The 20861-nt window shown below is 30.0% G+C and overlaps 1 long non-coding RNA gene across 1 annotated transcript; it reads right to left on the minus strand.

Annotated features, from left to right (window-relative positions):
* Window positions 1–760: 760 nt before the first annotated feature.
* On the minus strand, window positions 761–20055 carry LOC143046285 (uncharacterized). Its single transcript, XR_012969113.1, has 3 exons — window positions 19946–20055; window positions 6505–6702; window positions 761–919 (listed from the first exon to the last, which is right to left on the minus strand). It is a non-coding gene; the product is annotated as an uncharacterized LOC143046285 (long non-coding RNA).
* Window positions 20056–20861: the final 806 nt, after the last annotated feature.

A 20861-nucleotide genomic window follows, 5' to 3' on the forward strand; every position in this document is an offset into this window, starting at 1 on the left:
ATCATTGATGTCTGCAGTATTTTCGAAGATGAAGTGAATAAGAGTAGACACATATATATATAAATCAGTATGTCCAATGTTATTTTCAATTTTAAAAAAATATTGACAATTATTAATAAGTCTTATCATAGGATACTTATATATTTGTAAAAGTTTTTAATTTAAATCTGCTGATTATATCTCTTTATTATCAGTGGCGTTTGACATGGTACATTAAGATAAACTTACACTCTTAAACAACTTTGTAAATATGTGCAGATGTGGTTTGAGTGCCAATAAGACAACTCAATCCAAGTCACAATTTGTAAAAGTCAACAAGTATAGGTCAAACTTTTTTCAACACAGAACCTTGGCTCACACCAAACTATGAAGGGCCCATACACTGACTAGTATAAAACCGTTCAAACAGAAAAAAACAACGGTCTTATCTATTTAAAATACTAGAAACAAGAAACACTTATGAACCCATCAGAAAACGACAATCTGGTTCCCTTGATAAATAAATCATATCGCATATTCCTTTGATCTTAATTCATTTAGGATTTGCACAACATGACTACTGCCCTTTTGATATAATTACCTCATTAAGTTATAGATTTTAAATATAAATTATATTGTAGCTGCTACTTAGACATTGGAAACGTCACCAGTGTCTTTAGAAAGTTGATAAACCAGGGGTATTTAAAAGAACGTCTCGTGCTTTTTCTAAAAAGGTTCTTTGGAAGGTACTAAGACCTTGTTGATGAATACTTACTGCACTGTTTTGTGAGTTCGTCTACTCCAATATGACCAGTACACTGTTTACCACCATTACATGGTGTGGGATTATGACACTCTCGTCTCATGTATGTTTTTTCTTTACATATTTGTGAGCAATCATCCCATTCACTCCATGATGTGTAACCGCCATCAATTGTATCTAAATTAATTAATGAATCATACTAATTATTTGTAAATAGCATCACCCCTCATTCTATTAAATTAAGGATAATAATATTAGTATTGCTGACGTAAGTATCGGTATAATATATACAGTACTTGCAACCTTAGGCGTTACTGTTTGACGTGAACTTGACTGATCGGTGAATGATCGGTGACGGATGTTTGACTGATCGATGAGTGATCGGTGATCGGTGACCCATATGATCCATCAGATAAGTCAAATAACTTGTGTAAGAGTTACCCTGACAACTGTCACCGATCGATCAGTAAATTAAATTTATGCACGGGTCGGACGGATACGTATATATTTAAAATTCTTATGTAAACCGAACTCCACAGTGTTTACAATCGATGAACACGGACCTCTACGAAGACACCTTAATTTACACGTTATAATTTGTAATAAAATTAGTTGCAATAAAAAAGTAAAAATAGTTTAACAGAATAAGATGCTTAGAGCGTTAAACTGTTTGTGTTGATTAATATTTTCGTATTAAATATTATAAACATCAGAGACATATAATACATAATTGTATTATATGACTCAGTTAACATGAACTTATTTCTACGAAAATGGTTATTGTTGACCGCGATTGGATTTTTGAACTTTTAATAGTTTCCAATAGGTTGTTTTTCCATGGAATTAAAAGAATGTCAAAAAATGATATTAAAAGTTTGTTCCCATTGTTTAGAATTACCAAAATTAATATTCTTTTTATCAAATATTGTACTATTCTATTTGCAATCACTTATTTTTACCATCTTGAGACAAGTCTTCTAATCAGAATTGAGATGTAATGAGAATTAAAATACTTAAATTTTATTTTTGTGGAATAAGAATGCAGTTTAACTTATTGATTTATTTTGATGCATATTATTAACTGTCATATGATTTCAGTACTTTTTGTACATCATGATTGGCTGTTTTTCATAGAATAATTTTACTTTAAGGAAAAAGATATTAAATTTTTGTACGCGTTGCCTAAAATGCAAATATTTCTTCATTTTACTGAAAATTATTGACCGCCATTGGATTTTTGTACTTTTTTATATTTTGAATAGTTTTTTTTCATAAAATTAAAAGAATGGCAGAGAAATCATACTAAAATTTTATTCGCATTGTTAAAAATAACCAAAATTATTCTTCTTTTTATTAAAAATGATACTATTTTATTTGAAATCAGTTATTTTTACCATCTTGAGACAAGTCTTCTAATCAGAATTCAGATATAATGAGAATTAAAATAGTTAAACTTTTATTTTTGTGGAATAAGAATGCAGTTATTGATTTATTTTGATGCAAATTATTAACCGTCATATGATTTCAGTACTTTTTGTACATCATGATTGGCTGTTTTTCATAGAATAATCTAACTTTCAGGAAAACGATATAAAATTTTTGTTCGCGTTGCCTAAAATGCAAATATTTCTTCATTTTACTGAAAATTTTTGACCGCAATTGGATTTTTGTACTTTTTATATTTAAGAATAGTTTTTTTCTCATAAATTAAAAGAATATCAGAAAAATCCTACTAAAATTTTGTTCCCATTGTTTAAAATAATCAAAATTATTCTTCTTTTTATTAAAAATGATTCTATTTTATTTGAAATCAGTTATTTTTACCATCTTGAGACAAGTCTTCTAATCAGAATTCAGATATAATGAGAACTAAAATACTTAAACTTTTATTTTCGTGGAATAAGAATGCAGTAATTGATTTGTTTTGATGCAAATTATTAACCGTCATATGATTTCAGTACTTTTTGTACATCATGATTGGCTGTTTTTCATAGAATAATCTAACTTTCAGGAAAAAGACATAAAATTTTTGTACACGTTGCCTAAAATGCAAATATTTCTTCATTTTACTGAATATTATTGACCGCAATTGGAATTTTGTACTTTTTATATTTAAGAATATTTTTTTCTCATAAATTAAAAGAATATCAGAAAAATCCTACTAAAATTTTGTTCCCATTGTTTAAAATAATCAAAATTATTCTTCTTTTTATCAAAAATGATACTATTTTATTTGAAATCAGTTATTTTTACCATCTTGAGACAAGTCTTCTAATCAGAATTCAGATATAATGAGAATTAAAATACTTAAACTTTTATTTTTGTGGAATAAGAATGCAGTTATTGATTTGTTTTGATGCAAATTATTAACCGTTATATGATTTCAGTACTTTTTGTACATCATGATTGGCTGTTCTTCATAGAATAATCTAACTTGCAGGAAAAAGATATTAAATTTTTGTATGCGTTGCCTAAAATGCAAATATTTCTTCATTTTACTGAATATTATTGACCGCCATTGGATTTTTGTACTTTTATAGTTTAGAATAGTTTTTTTTCATAAAATTAAAAGAATGGCAGAGAAATCATACATGTACTAACATTTCATTCGCATTGTTAAAAATAACCAAAATTATTCTTCTTTTTATTAAAAATGATACTATTTCATTTGAAATCAGTTATTTTTACCATCTTGAGACAAGTCTTCTAATCAGAATTCAGATATAATGAGAATTAAAATACTTAAACTTTTATTTTTGTGGAATAAGAATGCAGTTATTGATTTATTTTGATACAAATTATTAACCGTCATATGATTTCAGTACTTTTTGTACATCATGATTGGCTGTTCTTCATAAAATATGCTTACTTTAAGGAAAAAGGTATAAAATTTTTGCACGCGTTGCCTAAAATGCAAATATTTCTTCATTTTACTGAAAATTATTGACCGCCATTGGATTTTGTAATTTTTATAGTTTGAAATAGTTTTTTTGTTCATAAAATTAAAGGAATGTCAGAGAAATCATACTAAAATTTTATTCGCATTGTTAAGAATAACCAAAATTATTCTTCTTTTTGTTAAAGATGATACTATTTTATTTGAAATCAGTTATTTTACCATCTTGAGACAAATCTGCTAATTAGAATTGAGATGTAATGATGTACATATTGTTTAGGAGTAGTTATCTTTTTTTATTAAAAAAAAGACTATCAGAAAAATATAATGTAATGTTGTTTGCATTGTTTAAAATGATTTCTATTTCTTGTTAAAAAATACAGCAGTTATTTTTGTAAATTGTTATTTTAAATGCTTCGATTGTGACGAGAATATAGAAAGTCCGTGATTATGATGAGTTTTTTTAAAGAATTTTATGATGATAAGGATACAAAAATTTAAAATATTGAAAAAAAATAGACTACATTTTTCAATAACTGATTCTTTCATTTTGTTTTTCCCGAGAATGTTTGGAATATAATAAAATAAAAACCGCGATGTAGACACCGTTTTAGAACTCGCCGGTTTTGAAAATATATAACCTAAATAAAACGAAAAAGACCATGCTTTAATGATGATATTTTAATTTAGGTTTTATCTGTACATTTCTTTTCATTTCAATTCATAAAACTTTGCTAAATAATTAATAAACAAAATGTATAATTGAACGTTCGATTTTCAAGAGTCGCCATTTTAATTAGATTAAACGAAACTAAGATTCCGTAATTTGTATTAGTTTATCATGTGACGTATTAAAGTTCAATCCGTCATCAAGGTCGATCGGTACTATCCGTCCGATCAGTCCGATCAGTCAATTACTTTTACTAGAAGTCTGACGGATTGCTGACGTGAGTTTGACGCGAACTTGACTGATCGGTGACTGATCGATGACCGCTGACTGATCGCTGAAATAGTAACGCCTAAGGTTGCAAGTACTGTATGTACATGTAGGACTCTAAAGTGCGATGGTACTCTAAAGTGCGATGATACTCTAAAGTGCGATTGTCACGCTAAAGTGCGATGGTCTACGCTAAAGTACGATGGTGTCTCACGCTAAAGTGCGATGGTTGTTTGTTCGCTAAAGTACGATGGTATATCTCGCTAAAGTGCGATGGACCAAAAGGGTAAGATTTGAGGGATTAAAACATCGAGGTTAAAAAATAGTCTTTTTACAAAAGATAATTGGTGTAGATTGCCGTTTACACAGTCTATCATTAATTATTACAAAATTAGATTATTGTCGGAACACTTTTTTTAAGCTTTAATGTAAACGAGAGAGGGAGAGGCGATGTTCGCTGACTTTTCTTCTTTTTCAAAGTGACCACACAAACATGTTATTCACGCATGAAAACAAGTACTTTTATTTTACCGACGTTACTATCCAATAAAATCGATAATATTTAAACGCGAACTGCAAAGTAAACTGCAACATAAACAATTATTTAAATGTATATCTGTTCGCTTCCAACAAAAGCAGCATACATGATATTCATGCGAATACACGTTTGTATCGATATACTAGTAGTGAAATTGTTACAAAAACCCCCACAATTTACCTCAGTCGACAAAGCACGATCAGGTTTAAATTAATTTAGTCAATGGCATTTGGTTTTGAAGGTGTTTATAAAATATTTGTAATTTATCTTCCAACGTGTTCAATTTTTAGTTTGTATAAACGACTGTTAACATCATAATCAAACTACGTTTTTGCGTCTATATTTTCCCGGACCATTGCACTTTAGAGTATAAAAGCATCGTAGTTTGGCGTAGACCATTGTACTTTAGCGAGACCATCGTGCTTTTGTGTCCCCATCGCACTTTAGAGTCCTACATATATACCTTAGACGTTTTATTCAGTACAGAATTACCAAAACTGTTGAAAGGGACACAACTTGTATTACTCAACAAATCTTGTTTTCTTTTCTTGATCATTTTTACTACGATCCCGTTCAAGTGCTTCGTATTGACACTTTGTTAATTGTAGCTTATTGATACCGTGTTTAGTATAACTGTATTTTAGTGCATTATTATAATTAAGCACCTTTTGCTAAACACTATATGTCGTCAATTCTAACGTATATCTTTTGATTTTGTTAAGTCGTTTGAGTGTCGTTCTGTATTAGAATAGTGAAAGTAAAAATGTTTTTTGGACTTTTTGTATAAAACAATTCCTTTATCAGAAAAAACCCTAAAATCCATTTCATGAAAGAAGAAAAAAATCATAACAAATATTCATGTATAAACATTGGACTGATTAACTGAATTTTGTTATATTATATTGATATAAGTTAAATAAGATCATATTTTTAATGTGTTTGTTATTATGTATTTTTTCATAAACAAACCCATATGAACAAAACAGAGAAAAGGCATCTTAAAAATGTACATACTAGTAAAAATATTTATAAGTTCACATATCCAATAAAATGTTGACCTCCCTATTTAGAAGATTGTTTCATTTATTTCTTCAGAACAAATATCTACCATTTTTTCATCTTCATCAAATAAAATATACACACAATTTGATCTGTACCTGTCATTTCAACACGGCAACTGCAAATTGTTGATCAGTATCTTATTATCATACAAGAAGACATAAAATCACCGCAAGTTTTTGGAATATATGTGTTATTCAGACTAATTTTTTTAATGCAGTGTTTAATAGACATTCGAGTTTTGTTTTCTTCGTTGTTTTGTCGATCTATCCCCACCTTGTGTGTTTTAATTGTTCCTTTTGTATCGTGATCTACTTTTTACAGTGACTTACCGTTTGTTAGTAAACATTGTCTTGTATCTAGATCTTTATCATTAATGGGAGTAATCACTCCAGTCGTTGTGTCGTTTGTTGCATTTTGTCTTGTCTGTATTCCGTGGCAGTTTTGATCCGGACTTGAACTATCTATATCACACGATGACCAAAGGGTCCATGTAAATATTATTCCAGCTTCAGAGATAACTATTAGATCTACAAATAAAAGATATAGTAGCTGTTGTTTGAGTGTCAATTCGATATGCTACCGTTGATATTAGAAATAGGTAAGCAAGCAACGATCGCAATTCATAAATATAAGACCGATGGACGACAACACCAAGACCAAAAGTAAACAGAATAAACCACTACAAGACTCCACACAATACTTCACAGAATCTGAAGATTCAACAACACAAGCTTATATTTAAGTATGTATTTATTAAAGTTAGATCAAGTTCGATAACGACCAATCCAGGATCATGTTTCTAAGACTATTATCTTTCCTTGTGTGAGACATTTACGGTATCAGACTTATCTTAATAGGAGAAACACGACGAGAGTCACTTAAAGAGCAGGATCTGCTTATCTTGTCTAATCACCGTCAATTATATTGAGAAATGAATGTTTCTAATTCGTTTAGAATAATGGTTTTGTTAAGTTTATTTATAAATCTTCTTTACAGATAAGGAGATGTGGTATGATTACAAATGAAAAACTATTCACTAGAGCTGACATGCCTTTGATGTAAGCAATGTTATTTCTCCTTATGGTCTTTATCAATGAGAACAATTCATATCGTATGGAAACTCATTTATTTTCATTTTTCTAACTTTTTATACTGTGGAATTTCGACCATATTTTAAATATGTCAAAATAAAATTTGTCTGAAGAAGTTTTACAAAACTATTTGATATTATTCCCTAACCCAACCTTTTGTCTCTCGTATTCAAGTAATCATTTTTATATAACTGGAATACTAAAGCCAAACGGACGAGTTTTACTGTCCCTCTGGTATCTTACGTCCCTCTCTTGTCTATAAAAAATTTCAAATAACTCCTCGTTCAAATCCATTTATCATATTTTCCTAAAACAAATTGTATTGAAACGTTTTAAATATTTTTGTTTAATCATTTACCCAAGTTTGAGTCTTTTGATTAAAGAAGCGAAGACAATTATTCTGTATCATCTTCTCGTCGGTTTTTTTTTAAAAATTTTTACGTCAAATATCACTTCAAATTCTATATACTGGGGTGCGATCATTGTCTGCAGTTGTAAACAGGGTAATTGTTTTAATTATTTATAGCCTAAACATTGAAACACAGATTACATTATTTGTGATTCAATGAATTACATAACAAACCGTACATATCGGTGTTTCCCTGTGAATAATCCAAATATATGAAAATATCCTGTTGTACCACAAACAATCAGTACTGGAACAGGGTAAAGTTTAATCATAAATGATTCGTTTTGGTCAGGTGTTGAAAAAAGACTTGCCCTAAATTAAAGTTTTGAGACCAGATATTCTCTGAGATACATTTAAGTCGTTTGGTTTTTTGTCTCATAGATGTATATCAAACACCCCATATTATTTATATATGAATTAAAATAAATGAAAATTAAGTGCCTTTATCTTTATTCCGTATAAACTTCACAAATAATACATGATGGTCTTGATGTATAGATTCAACGTACTGACGTTGTTTATCATCTAAACAATGGGCTATATTTTCCCTTCATTTGTCTTTGTTCTATTATTAATATTGCTTTTGCTATTTTGATTGTTTTCTTTAATGTCCGTTTGACGTGGCTCGTGTTATGATATTGTAATTATTATATTTATTTATGTTGGCCTAATTTGTGTTGTGTGGCCTGATAGTTGTTTACAAAATAATCTTATATCTGTGCAGTTTAGAAATCATTGGAACAATCACAGAATAATTGGAACTTTCCGTTTGACTTACATAATGATTCCAGAATGTTCCTAATAAAAGATGCGTTATTTAAACTTCTACATTTTACTAGAAACTTCCGTTGTAACTTTCTATGACGTTCTATTTCTAGAGTTTTCTAGACATTTCCGTGACAACTCTATATAAATATATACAGACAATCAAGTTCTTTTATACTTATACATCGATAGACATTAGTATTCATAGCATTTGGATTGGCACTTTTATTCTACAAACAACATCATGCAGGATTGTGACCTTAGTAGTGAACGTAACATTCAGATTGGATTCCGAGAAGATTTTCGGATACATATAAAAATAAAAGATTGGATACATATTTCACAGTTAAGTTGACAGTAATATTTGTGTTATACTTCTTATAAACTTTTGTATAATATATCTGGTTAAATTCTATAATTGATTTGTGTATTTTTTTGGCTACAATTTAAAGGTGATTTAATTACACATCCCGTCAGTGTGTTTGTATTGTCTTTCGTTTATGCTTGTGTGTTTTTTCTTCCTTTCGTTCTTATTACGTGACTCTGTACTTTAAAAGACTCCGTCATTATGTTATTATTCTATTATATGTCATTATATTATAGTTCTATTATAAATTAGAAAATACTTTGAACAACAAACGTCAAAATTATTTTAATCGCGTAATGGTATTCACTATATGTGGATTCTTAAAAATTCTAAAAAAACTTCTAGATTTTTTTAAATCTCGGTCTATTTCTGATATTAATTTTAACATACTTCTGATATTTTAATCCTGTATGCCAACATTTCCCATGTGAAACTATAGATTTGTATTCATTAACATTGAACGACACAATTTTTCCTATGTGACGTATACATTTTCTGACGCCAGACACGCGAAGCAATGAATGTGTTTTTTATTTGATAGATGCTTTTGTGCTTTTTTGTAATATTGTTTGTTTTAAGATTGTAACACAATGATGACTGCTGTACCCATTTTTTGACTGTTTTATTTATTATGTTTGTTTTGTTCACGCATAGTTGTAAATTTAACGGAGTTTTATGAGACTGTCGTACAAGTGAGACGTAAAATGTATAAAACCAGGTTCAATCCACCATTTTCTACATTTGAAAATGCCTGTACCAAGGAGTATGACAGTTGTTGTCCATTCGTTTGATGTGTTTTGTTATTTGATATTGCTTATGATTAGGGACTTTTCAATTGAATTTTCCTCATAGTTCAGTATTTTTGTGATTTTTTTTTTAAGCATTTACTGAACAATCGATGAAAATATAAAAAAAGGAAAAATAAGGTGTGTTTGCTAGTGAGGCAATACTCCACCAGATACCAACTGACATATATGTAAAAGGTAACAACTATTTGTCATCGTACAACCTTCAACATTGAGCAAAGCACATACCACGCAGTCACCTATAAAAGGACACGAAATGAAGACAATAGAATATAAAAAAATATCTATAAATCAGTAACAAGAATTCTTATAGAAAACACATTGAACAGACCATCAGTATTTTGTAAGTAACAGGACGAGAACAAATTGTCAATCAATACAATAGGTAGGTCTTATTACAGGGGTCATCCGAGAAAAATGCTCGGGAAAATTTGGACTGCCACTGGAAAATGAGGATATATGGGATAGAAACCAAAATTCTAAAGGCCACCTACGGACTCCTTAAAGAGTTGTTGCAGGTGTTCTTAACGTGTGGCATTCTCTTTACACGTGGCATCGGATTGAACGTCCCCATTCTGACCGGACGTGGATACAAACTTGTACATCCCGACCAACCAAATAAACTCATCATAGATACCAGGATTAAAATTTTATATTTACTCCAGACGCGCGTTTCGTCAACAAAAGACTCATCAGTGACGCTCGAATAAAAAAATGTTTAAAAGGCCAAATAGAGTACAAAGTTGAAGGCATTGAGGACCGAAAATTCCCAAAAATTGGACACCACAATTTGGCAAGCTTTTTACTGCCGGTCGGAAGAAGATCGAGTGACCATATTGTATTCCCCAGTTACCTGTAGGGATATTTGGTAGTGAATATTTATTTTGAACAAAAAATGCAAATTTAAATAATCGCAACATTCTCTCAACAAAACTGATTTAACTGTGTAGCGAACTACTATTAAGACATATTATATTAAAATTACAGAAATTTCTATAAACTGTAACTAAATGAAAGAACAATATTATATTAAGCGGATCCATTTTGCAGTTTGACAGATTCAGACATACCAATTTTTGACCTTTTCAAACTAGACAAAATTATTACTTTACCTACAAATTCATGCTCCAAATTGTTTATACATTTAATTTTACCCCTACTTAATATAATATGTATCTATATAAAGAAATAAATTTGAAGTATGCAAATAATAAACAGTCCACACCATCTAATTTAAACCAAAGCAGGAATGACATACAGTTAAAAAAATATGACATTTATATAATTGAGTATGTAGATAGATCTTTCACAAGCAAATACACCTGTCTATAGAATATCAGCGCATACAAAACAGGCAGTAGTCACTTTCTTCTGCATCCTCACAGCTCAAGTAACAACGAATGAATATTTTGAATTGTGTTTAGTGTCGGAATACTAATGTTTAACAGCAGTAAGCAGTTTGTGATGACAACATTCCTGAATGGATAAATAATAAGTTACACATAGATTTATCGGAGCATAAAACCTCACTTCCTCCACGGGACTAAATAATAATTCGGGTAAAAGATAAAGCTTATAAACTTATCATATATAGCAGCATAACAATTGTTTACGGCCAGACACGTGTTGTGTCTACAAAATGTTTTCAAACACACTCGAATAAAAAATAAATAAAAATACTATGGTACAAAATTCAGATTGGCTATGGAAAATATAGCTAGGATAATGTCTTCATAAAACAAGGTACAGAAAAAAACGTAAACTTTAAAAAAATAATATCAAGAATATAAAACCAAATATCGTCTTTTTTTCTGTAAATTCACAAAACAAATTTTTAAGAAGGAAAACCGTAATTAAATAAGGAAATTGTATAACACAAATAGACACCATAAATCAATGCTAACGATGTGTAGGTGACAAGTGAAATCTATAAACTAAAAATGGTTAGAAATGTTTCTTATTGGCATTGTCAGCTCTTTTAAGACGAAGCAATATATCTTAACGACGTTTTTGGTATTTTTCTGTTCATTTCAGATTTATTCACTGCGGTAGTTCATTACTGATCAAATATTTGGTTTTTTTTGGGGGTTTTTTGTTTGTTTTTATAATGATTAAGATAATAACACAATAATCAAAATACCATGTGTCTGTATTACTAATGGTTTGCCAGTTACAAATACATTTCACTTATATCAAATATAGAATGAAAAATTACTCTCATATTGAATCTCAATATCGCTCTGGTATCTTTCGTCCCTCTTTGGTATCATATTTTCTAACCCACCCTTTTGTCTCGCGGGGAAAAACTCTGATATGGAATTTCTATACCGCTTATGTCGAAATTAAACAAAACATCATGAGGACAAAACGAGCAATTTTGGAAAATAAATGTGTCGGTTTCTTCAATGGTGGCGAAGTATTAGATAAATAGTCATCGAAACGTGCGTCCGGCGCATTAGATTATACTTTTGATTTTTTTAACCCGATATGCTAACATTGCCTATGTAAATTTTAGAATTGTTTACGTGCACATTGAATGACAAATTTATGTGACGTATAAAATTTTCTGACGTCAGACACACAAATCAATGAATGTGTTTGAAGATAGATTTTTTTGTGTTCTGTTAAATTGTCCCTTTTAAAATTGTTATACGATAATGACTGATGTAACCATATTTTGACTACTTATTTTTTGTGTCTGTTTAGTTAACGCATCAATGTAAATATAACGGAATTTGATAAGACTGCCAGAGGGTTAGCGCTATAAAACCAGGTTTAATCCACAATTTTCTACATTTGAAAATGCCTGTAACAAGTCAGGAATATGACAGTTCTTGTCCACTTGTTTTTGATGCGTTTTGTTATTTGAAATTGCCATGTGATTATGGACTTTTCAAATTGATTTTCCTCTAAGTTCAGTATTTTTGTGATTTTACTTTTTATAATTCTGGTAACATTTTATACCACTGGGTCGATGCCACTGCTGGTGGACGTTTCCTCCCTGAGGGTATCACCAGTTCAGAAGTCAGCACTTCGGTGTTGACATGAATTTCAATTATGTGGTCATTTTATAAATTTCATATAAACAAAAGTATGAATTATTCAAAATACTAAGGATTTTCATATCCCATGCATAGATTACCTTAGCCGCATTTGGCACTTTTTTTAAATGATATTTTGATTTTCAATGCTCTTCAACTTTGTACCTGTTAATCTAATAATTTCGATTTGAGCGTCAATAGTAAGGCTTATGTAGACATAATGTGCGTCTGGCTTATTAAAATTATAAATATGGTACCTTTGATGATAGCTATTCTAAGAGAAAAAGGAAAAACATTTAAATATTTATAACAAAATCAATAGGTCTTACAACGGTAGAGTTGTAAGACCTAATAATACAAAAGCAATCAAAATTTGATAGATATGTTTTTGAAGAACATTATGGTTGACTGAAGTTCAGAATTTTAAAGTGTTTGAATCTTCAAGAGGAAGTACATCTATTATCAGCGATTAATTAACGTTGTGGAGTGTTTTAATCATCCTATCGTTAAATCTACGCTTTTTATGCACTGTATTTATGATTGTTATTTAAATTATCTGATTTTAATAATTGTATAAGTTTAATTACTCTACACGCTTTTGTATCCTTTTAAAATCTAACATCCATATACTGTGGCTACGAAAATGCATATGCACACCATTACACCCGTTTATTGAGGAATAATATGTTGTATTACGATAATGGCTTTTTATGTACATTGTCAAGTGGAATGTTAATATTTGTTTTGACAGAATTTTCATGTTGCAAACATGCGCAAACTTACTTTAAATGTATGTAGAAATTCATTGCTTCCGTTATTAATATATCGATCTAAATACATATCGATAGTTGATGTTGCAGAGGAGACACGATCTAAATACATATCGAGGGTTGATGTTACAGAGGAGACAAGATCTAAATACATACCGAGGGTTGATGTTACAGAGGAGACAAGATCTCAATACGTACCGAGGGTTTTTGTTACAGAGGAGACAATTGATCATAATGATGATAGTACATCTTATATGGTTGTAGAATCATTGAACTTTGTTCATCATTTTATTTCTCTTAAATTTTGAAAAAAATTACAATGTTAGAGTGTTTCGGCCCTATATATATTATCGTTTTGATTAACGTTTTCTGTACAAGTATTAGGTCACAACTACATCTGCTGATTGATATACAACAGGAATTTTTCTTCAAAATATAGTACTCTTTTACTGTAATATTAAATATAATTTATTTGTTAGAATCTAAGAATCTGCACTTTATGGCAGAAGGTACAAGATTTGTGTGATTATTTTCTTTCATTATACAAAGTTGTTTTTTCTACATGTTTTGCCTTTTTATGCTTAATAAATTATTTATATATTAATTCAAAACTATTCCAAATCGGCATGTGGTATGAGTACTAAATGAGACAACTCTTCATCGAAGTCCCATTTTGTAAAAGTAAACACTTATAGGTCAAGCACGGTCTGTAACACGTAGCCTCCTTTAAAAACAAAACGGAAGTAATTTGATAGAATTTATGTGTACATTACACATATAATGCACAGATTTATTTTAACGATACCTTCCTGATTTCAGGATAACCATTGCATTATGTATATATATATATATATTCTAATAAATTAATTTCCTTCGTGAAATAATGGATTCTTACAGTTTAACCTAGTGACACAGCCAATATGTTCGTGTAATGTGCAGTAAAGTAATATCTAAAGGAAAGATGAAGATCTGGTATGATACCTAATGAGAGAACTCTCAACCACAGACCAATTGACGTGGTCATTATTTTATAAACAAATAACTTGAACTTTACTCTTATTAATTGCCAGAAGGACATTCAAACTCATAATTCCGACAAATAAATTGACAGCCCAATGACTAAAAAGAAAAAGACAAACAAGCAAAACAATACACAAAGCACAACACAAAAAAAGACTGAGCAACACAAACTTGGGGTAATCTCAATTGTTCAGAAAGAGTAAGGAGATACTCTCCAAATGTGTCACCCGTACTCATGTTAGTATAACCCCGATAATAAGTCTAATTCAGAAGGTCACTTTCGGGAAAAGCAGACGACACTATAATTTAAAGTTACGATATTAAGAATATATCCGCTATTATCTGTGAAACGGATATTCAATAATGGTCAATCAACTCGTGATTGCGTCTACAAATTTTACAATGCGATAATTTGACAACTTGGTAAAATAGTTTCTTTGGGAGCAGCAACCTTTTATCAAGGAAATCATGAGAGAAAATACAAGCCCTGGAATATTGTATCAACGTGAAGATATATACTCCGTAAAGATATATATAACTGCATTTAGGTTCTGCTCATATGAAATTGTATGATGTTACTTAGCATTTCGTCTTTGCAACCAGTGATATGGATAAGATTTTCCCCAGCATTCAAATTTGACATCAAGTTAAAACAACTTGTTTTGTAAGTTATCAAAGAAGCTGACATGAAAAAAAACGTGATTAGTTTATGGTTAAAATAACTACCAAAAACACAATCAGGCAGGCAAAGATGAATGACATGCTTAATGTCGGTTGTTGCAGTGTTATATATTTGTTTTTCGGTCATGTTTTTGTATACATAAATCAGGCCGTTAGTTTTCTCGTTTGAAAGGTAAATACATTTTGTATCATTTCGGTGCCTTTTTACAGCTGATTTGGCGGTTTGGAATTTGTGCATAGTTGATGTATGTTCGGTGACAAACAGTTTTAAAAGTCTGTGTAATTTGGTCTCATGTGAAGAGATGCCTCATTTGCAATCATACCACATCTTCTTTTTTATAATTGATTACAGTTACTGACTTGGTAAGCAAATACTTCAAAATAAATCTGGTTTTACATATGGTCAATTACTAAAATTTGATGGTGACTGTAAAAGCAAAATAACATTCTGGAAAACATCTGTTGATAAGTTGGAAAGGTATTAGGAGAGCAACTACTGTCAAATTATAAAACATTACAAAATCTAATACAGTTTCAATTTAAAATGACTGGAAATATTCAATATAAATTACACATTAATGTTTAATAATGTTATTCATTATTCCATTTTTTTGGTGCTCAATATGTATAAAAATTTCGTAAAATATAGATATTTGTCGATCAAAATAAAAACGTAAATTAGATGAAATATCTTAAAATCAAAACTATTAGTGAAAATACAGATATATTTATCGATATTTTGCATAACTAATACATTCGATCAATTTAAGCTATTAAAATATTTGTCAAATATTGTAAATTTAAGTCTAGATACAATCATGCAATCAACTACAGAACTTAAATTCAAATTTATATTTACTATCTAAATGGTTTCTGTCAGGCAGTCTTGTTTTTTGTTAATTATTTTGCTTTAAACCTGACTATTAGCATACTTTACAATTTATTTTATGGTGTTTGTTCACATAAGTCTGAATAGTTCTCTATAGCTTCTGACACCCGGCTCCATGTGATTACCGGGGATATTTGCCTCATTAATCATTACTTTTATGAATAAAATATGCTGTAAAAAGTAAAATTATAAAAAGACGAAGCTCCTGGGAAATTCTAAATGGAAAGTCCCTAATCAAATTGCAAAATCAAAATCTCAAACACATCAAACGAATTGATAATAGCTGTCATGATCCTGACTTGGTAAAGACATTTTTTCTGAACTAGACTTGATTGAGCTTAACAAAAACCCAATCAAATAAGGTAATAGGGTGAGAATTTATCCAAGCTCTTACGTTAGAAAAAGAACGAGACACCATGTAAAGAATGGAAGTTAGGAAAATCAACAGTCCACAAAACATGTAATCAAAAAGATTTTGATACGGATTGAATTATCATAAATTTTTACAGTTTAAACGCATCAAACATACTAGTAATTTTTTATGTGTTTAGTTTGAATGTTTAAAATAAACAGCTAGTTAACAGAACATGGCAAAATCAACTATATTTCATTCCAGCATGGAAGCTCTTACTAATTTGTTAGTATCCATCAAGAACTAAACGTACGATAGAAGGTGTGGCACTCAAACATCGATAGAAGAATGGCATAAAAAATAAACAATTGGTTACTTTATAGATTCATATCAAATCCACCGTCTGCGCTTGAATCAAAACAGAAGAAGGCAAAATTAAGTAAAAAAATATAAAAACATGAATACTACAAATTCATTATTTTTTACCAGATATAAAAGATTTATATAGCCGACATCGTAGACGTGTTCTTTTTGTACAATATATGTTTCTTTTATACTGCTATCAGTTTGCAGGCTAGAACATTTGTCACGTAAATGTGTCACTTTACAAACGGTTGTGACAGTTCAATGGTTTAACTGTAAAACTTTTGAGGATGTAAAGAAACTCATCATAGATACCAGGACTAAATTTAGTATATACGCCAGACGCGCGTTTCGTCTACAAAAGACTCATCACTGACGCTCGAATCCAAAAAAATTAAAAAGGCCAAATAAAGTACGAAGTTGAAGAGCATTGTGGACCAAAATTCCTAAAATTTTTGACAAATACAGGTAAGGTAATTTATGTCTGAGGTAGAAAAGCCTTAGTATTTCAAAAAATTCAAAAACTTTGAAAACAGTAAATTTATAAATATAACCATATCAATGACAATTCAAGTCAGCTCAAAAACTGCTGACTCCTGGGCTTGTGATACCCTCGGGGAAATAATTCCCCACCAACATTTAGAACTAAATTTAAAGTAGCTTTACAGCAATGTGACAGTCTTTTCTCTGATGTGTCAGTTATTTATCAAATCAAGAGGATCGCTTGGGAAATCCATAAGTGTTAACAATTGTGTTTGAAAAGAGGGACGAAAGATATCAAAGGGAAAGTCAAACTCGTAGATAAAAAATAAACTGACACCGCCATGGTTAAAAAAGAAAAAGACAGACAGACAAATAATAGTACACAAGACATACCATAGAGTAAGCAACACAAACCATATCAAAAACTGGAACTTTTGAAGTCATTAATAAATGGGAAAAGTTGAACTAGGGTTGTACATGGATTTTAGTATGAAAATGTAAGAATATAGTTATCAATAAAGGCAACAGTAGTATACCGCTGTTCAAAACTCATAAATCTATGGACAAAAAACAAAACCGGGGTAACAAACCAAAACTGAGGGAAACGCATTAAATATTAGAGGAAAACAACGACACTTCATTAAAATGTAACACACACAGCAACGGACTAAGCATTAGACAAAATCCGATGAGAATAACCAATATAACAGCAAAACCAAATACATGAATTTGGGATAGAAAAGTACCTTGACACGTCTTATAGTAATGTGAATTCACACTCAAATATAGGAGAAAACAAACGACATAACGGAAACACAACGTAAAAATGTTACACACACAGAAACGAACTATGATATAACAATGGCCATTTTCCTGACTTTGTACAGGACATTTTAAAAGAAAAAAATGGTGGGTTGAACATGGTTTTGTTGCATGCCTCGCACTTTGATGGCATTGTTAAATATAACATTAAAATGACAACATAATAATACAGGACTACAATACAAATAAATAGGAGAACGTATTAGGCAAAGAAACACATGAATAATAGATAACAAAAGGCATCAGGTTTAAAATTAAATACGTTAAAAACGCGCCTTGTCCACACACGACAAACCAGTGACGCTCAGATATAAAAGTTCGAAAGTCAAAAAAAGGGGTACAAAGTTGTACAGCTTTGAGGATCAAAAGTTGAAAAAGGTTGTGCCAAATACGGCTATGCTTGTGATGAGAACAACCCTATTATATAGAACAATTTATGCTATTGCAAACAGTAAATTTTATCAAATGAATATAAAAGATTTACATGATAAAACTGACGTCTTAAATAATTACAGAAAACAAAACCCGAATAAATAATACATTGAAGACCAACACAAAAAATAGACAAACCCGACCCAGTCCAGGCCTGAACACAAAAAGTCATAACAATGACGTCACATACGTAGTGGTGAAAAGGCACAATATTACGTCACGCAGACATTTGAATTTCTGAAACAGCACAAAAATGACGCCATATTTGAAAAATTAAAGCTAAAAAATAAGATAGAAATAGGATTGCTTTAAGATTATAATAGAACTAAATACTGATATTACATTTAAGCACAATGCACATTGCAATCTTAATTAATAGCAATTGACTATATTATAGATAGATGTCCGGTTTGTTTTAAATCTAACTTCAAACAAACAAAAATCGTACAGATTACGTTGAACAAAATCAAAACTAATAAATGAAGGCGGTGATTAATTTTCTTTACCATAACATATGAATTTAATAGTAAAGACGTCAAGCAATTTGACAAAATCCGAATAAAATTAAAAATATAACATCAAACTAAATACATGAATTTGGGATAGATAAGTACCGTAACACGTCTTATAGTAATGCGAGTTCACACTCAGCAAAACAGTCACTATCGGGAATAAGTCTTGTTCGGTACTTAAAATTAGACGACGTAATGACAAACCACAATCTACCATTTGGTAAAAACGTCCTTAGCTAGTCAAAGACACATAATATGGATCAACTAATTCGTGATGGTGTTCATAAAATTTACGGAGTGTCATTTTTAATCTGTCCTCCTCATAACTTTGTTTAAGCAGTTTCTGTGTAAGGAGCACACTTCTGTATATAGTGTGAACATGCACGAGAATAACGTATCAATTGTGATATGTAAACACCATACGAAGGGGCAGAGGGTATGTTACTGCTGAGAAATGGGAAATTGATAATTGTGAAGTTGAAATCGTCCCGTTTATCATAGATTTTCGTGTGAAGTCTTCCATCTGCGTAAATATTAGAGGAAAAGATCAACGTATGAAGCAGTCCTTTTAGTATCAGTAGTATCCTTAATTTCAAGTTCGCTGGGATATATGACATGTGAGTATTGGTTGAAATAAGGGTTATTCAATGATAGAAAATCATCAATATATCGGAAAGTAAAAATAAAGAATTTCGAACAAAGCGTACATATATACTTTTAAAATCACATTAAAAAATTACGATTTTTTCCATTTTTTCCTGAAATGTAGACCTATTTTTTTTTACATATTTTACTTTTATAATTTTATTATGTGTTTTTCAATTTTGATGCACTTGCAAATGATACTTTGATATAATAAATTATTATCTTTTTTATCTAATTAGTCAAATATGAAAGTGTATTAAAAGTCGACATTGTTGTACTCTTATATTAAATTTATATCCAAGTTATGATAAAACTAACTCACCTGTCAGCAGATACAGCAGTAAAAAGATTTTCCTCATTTTAAATCTTTATTTAAGGTCCAGTAAAAGTTAATACTGAAACTCAAATAACGCAGCTCTCACTTTATATATTAGGTATAGTAAGTCGTATGCTATGAATATTTGAATTCATTTCCAATTAACTTTTAAATGAATATTGAATTTTAAGGCGAACCAATAGCTCTCTTGTGCAAGTAATAAGCTATTTAATTATTGAAACAAAAATTACAAACATAGTAAACACATGTTTTAAATATCAGTTACATTTGATTTTAATCACACTTTTCGAAATTAAAAAAATTGATATTTGATTTTTAAAGCATATTTTGTTGATGACTGGTAACTTAAGGATGAATTCTTCTGACGTGTCAGTCTCGTTGAAATCTCGTCATTGAATTATTTTAAAAACTTGTGATACAAGTGGAAAATATAAATGAATTTAATAAATATCATAATCAAACTTAACACTGTGAATAAATGTATTAACAATAATTATTTGTTAAGTACTACAGTTAATCACCTATCAAGTCAGTCTTTATAGCCAAAATGTTAAGAAAATGAATGAGGGCTACAAAAAAGGATTTAACCATAAACATAAACATCCCATATTCCTTTTTTTCCAAATTTCTTAAATGTGTATTTTGTCAATTATTTATAACAAAGAAGTTGAAATAATATGCAAATTGTTCTTAAAACAGAGATGAATCACAATTTTACAAAACTGACAGCACGGTGATTTTGACACGAAAAAGCATTACAAAGATGATAAAACTTTCTTATATAAACACCTACCTTTAGTTTTCTTTTTATGTTAAATTTATTCAGATTGAAAGTATGAAAAAAATATAATTGTGAAACTATGATGTCTTTCACGATTATAGCCCAAAAATGGGTAAAAAT

The sequence above is a fragment of the Mytilus galloprovincialis genome, chromosome 9, assembly GCF_965363235.1.
Source record: "Mytilus galloprovincialis chromosome 9, xbMytGall1.hap1.1, whole genome shotgun sequence".
Lineage (NCBI taxonomy): Eukaryota > Metazoa > Mollusca > Bivalvia > Mytilida > Mytilidae > Mytilus > Mytilus galloprovincialis.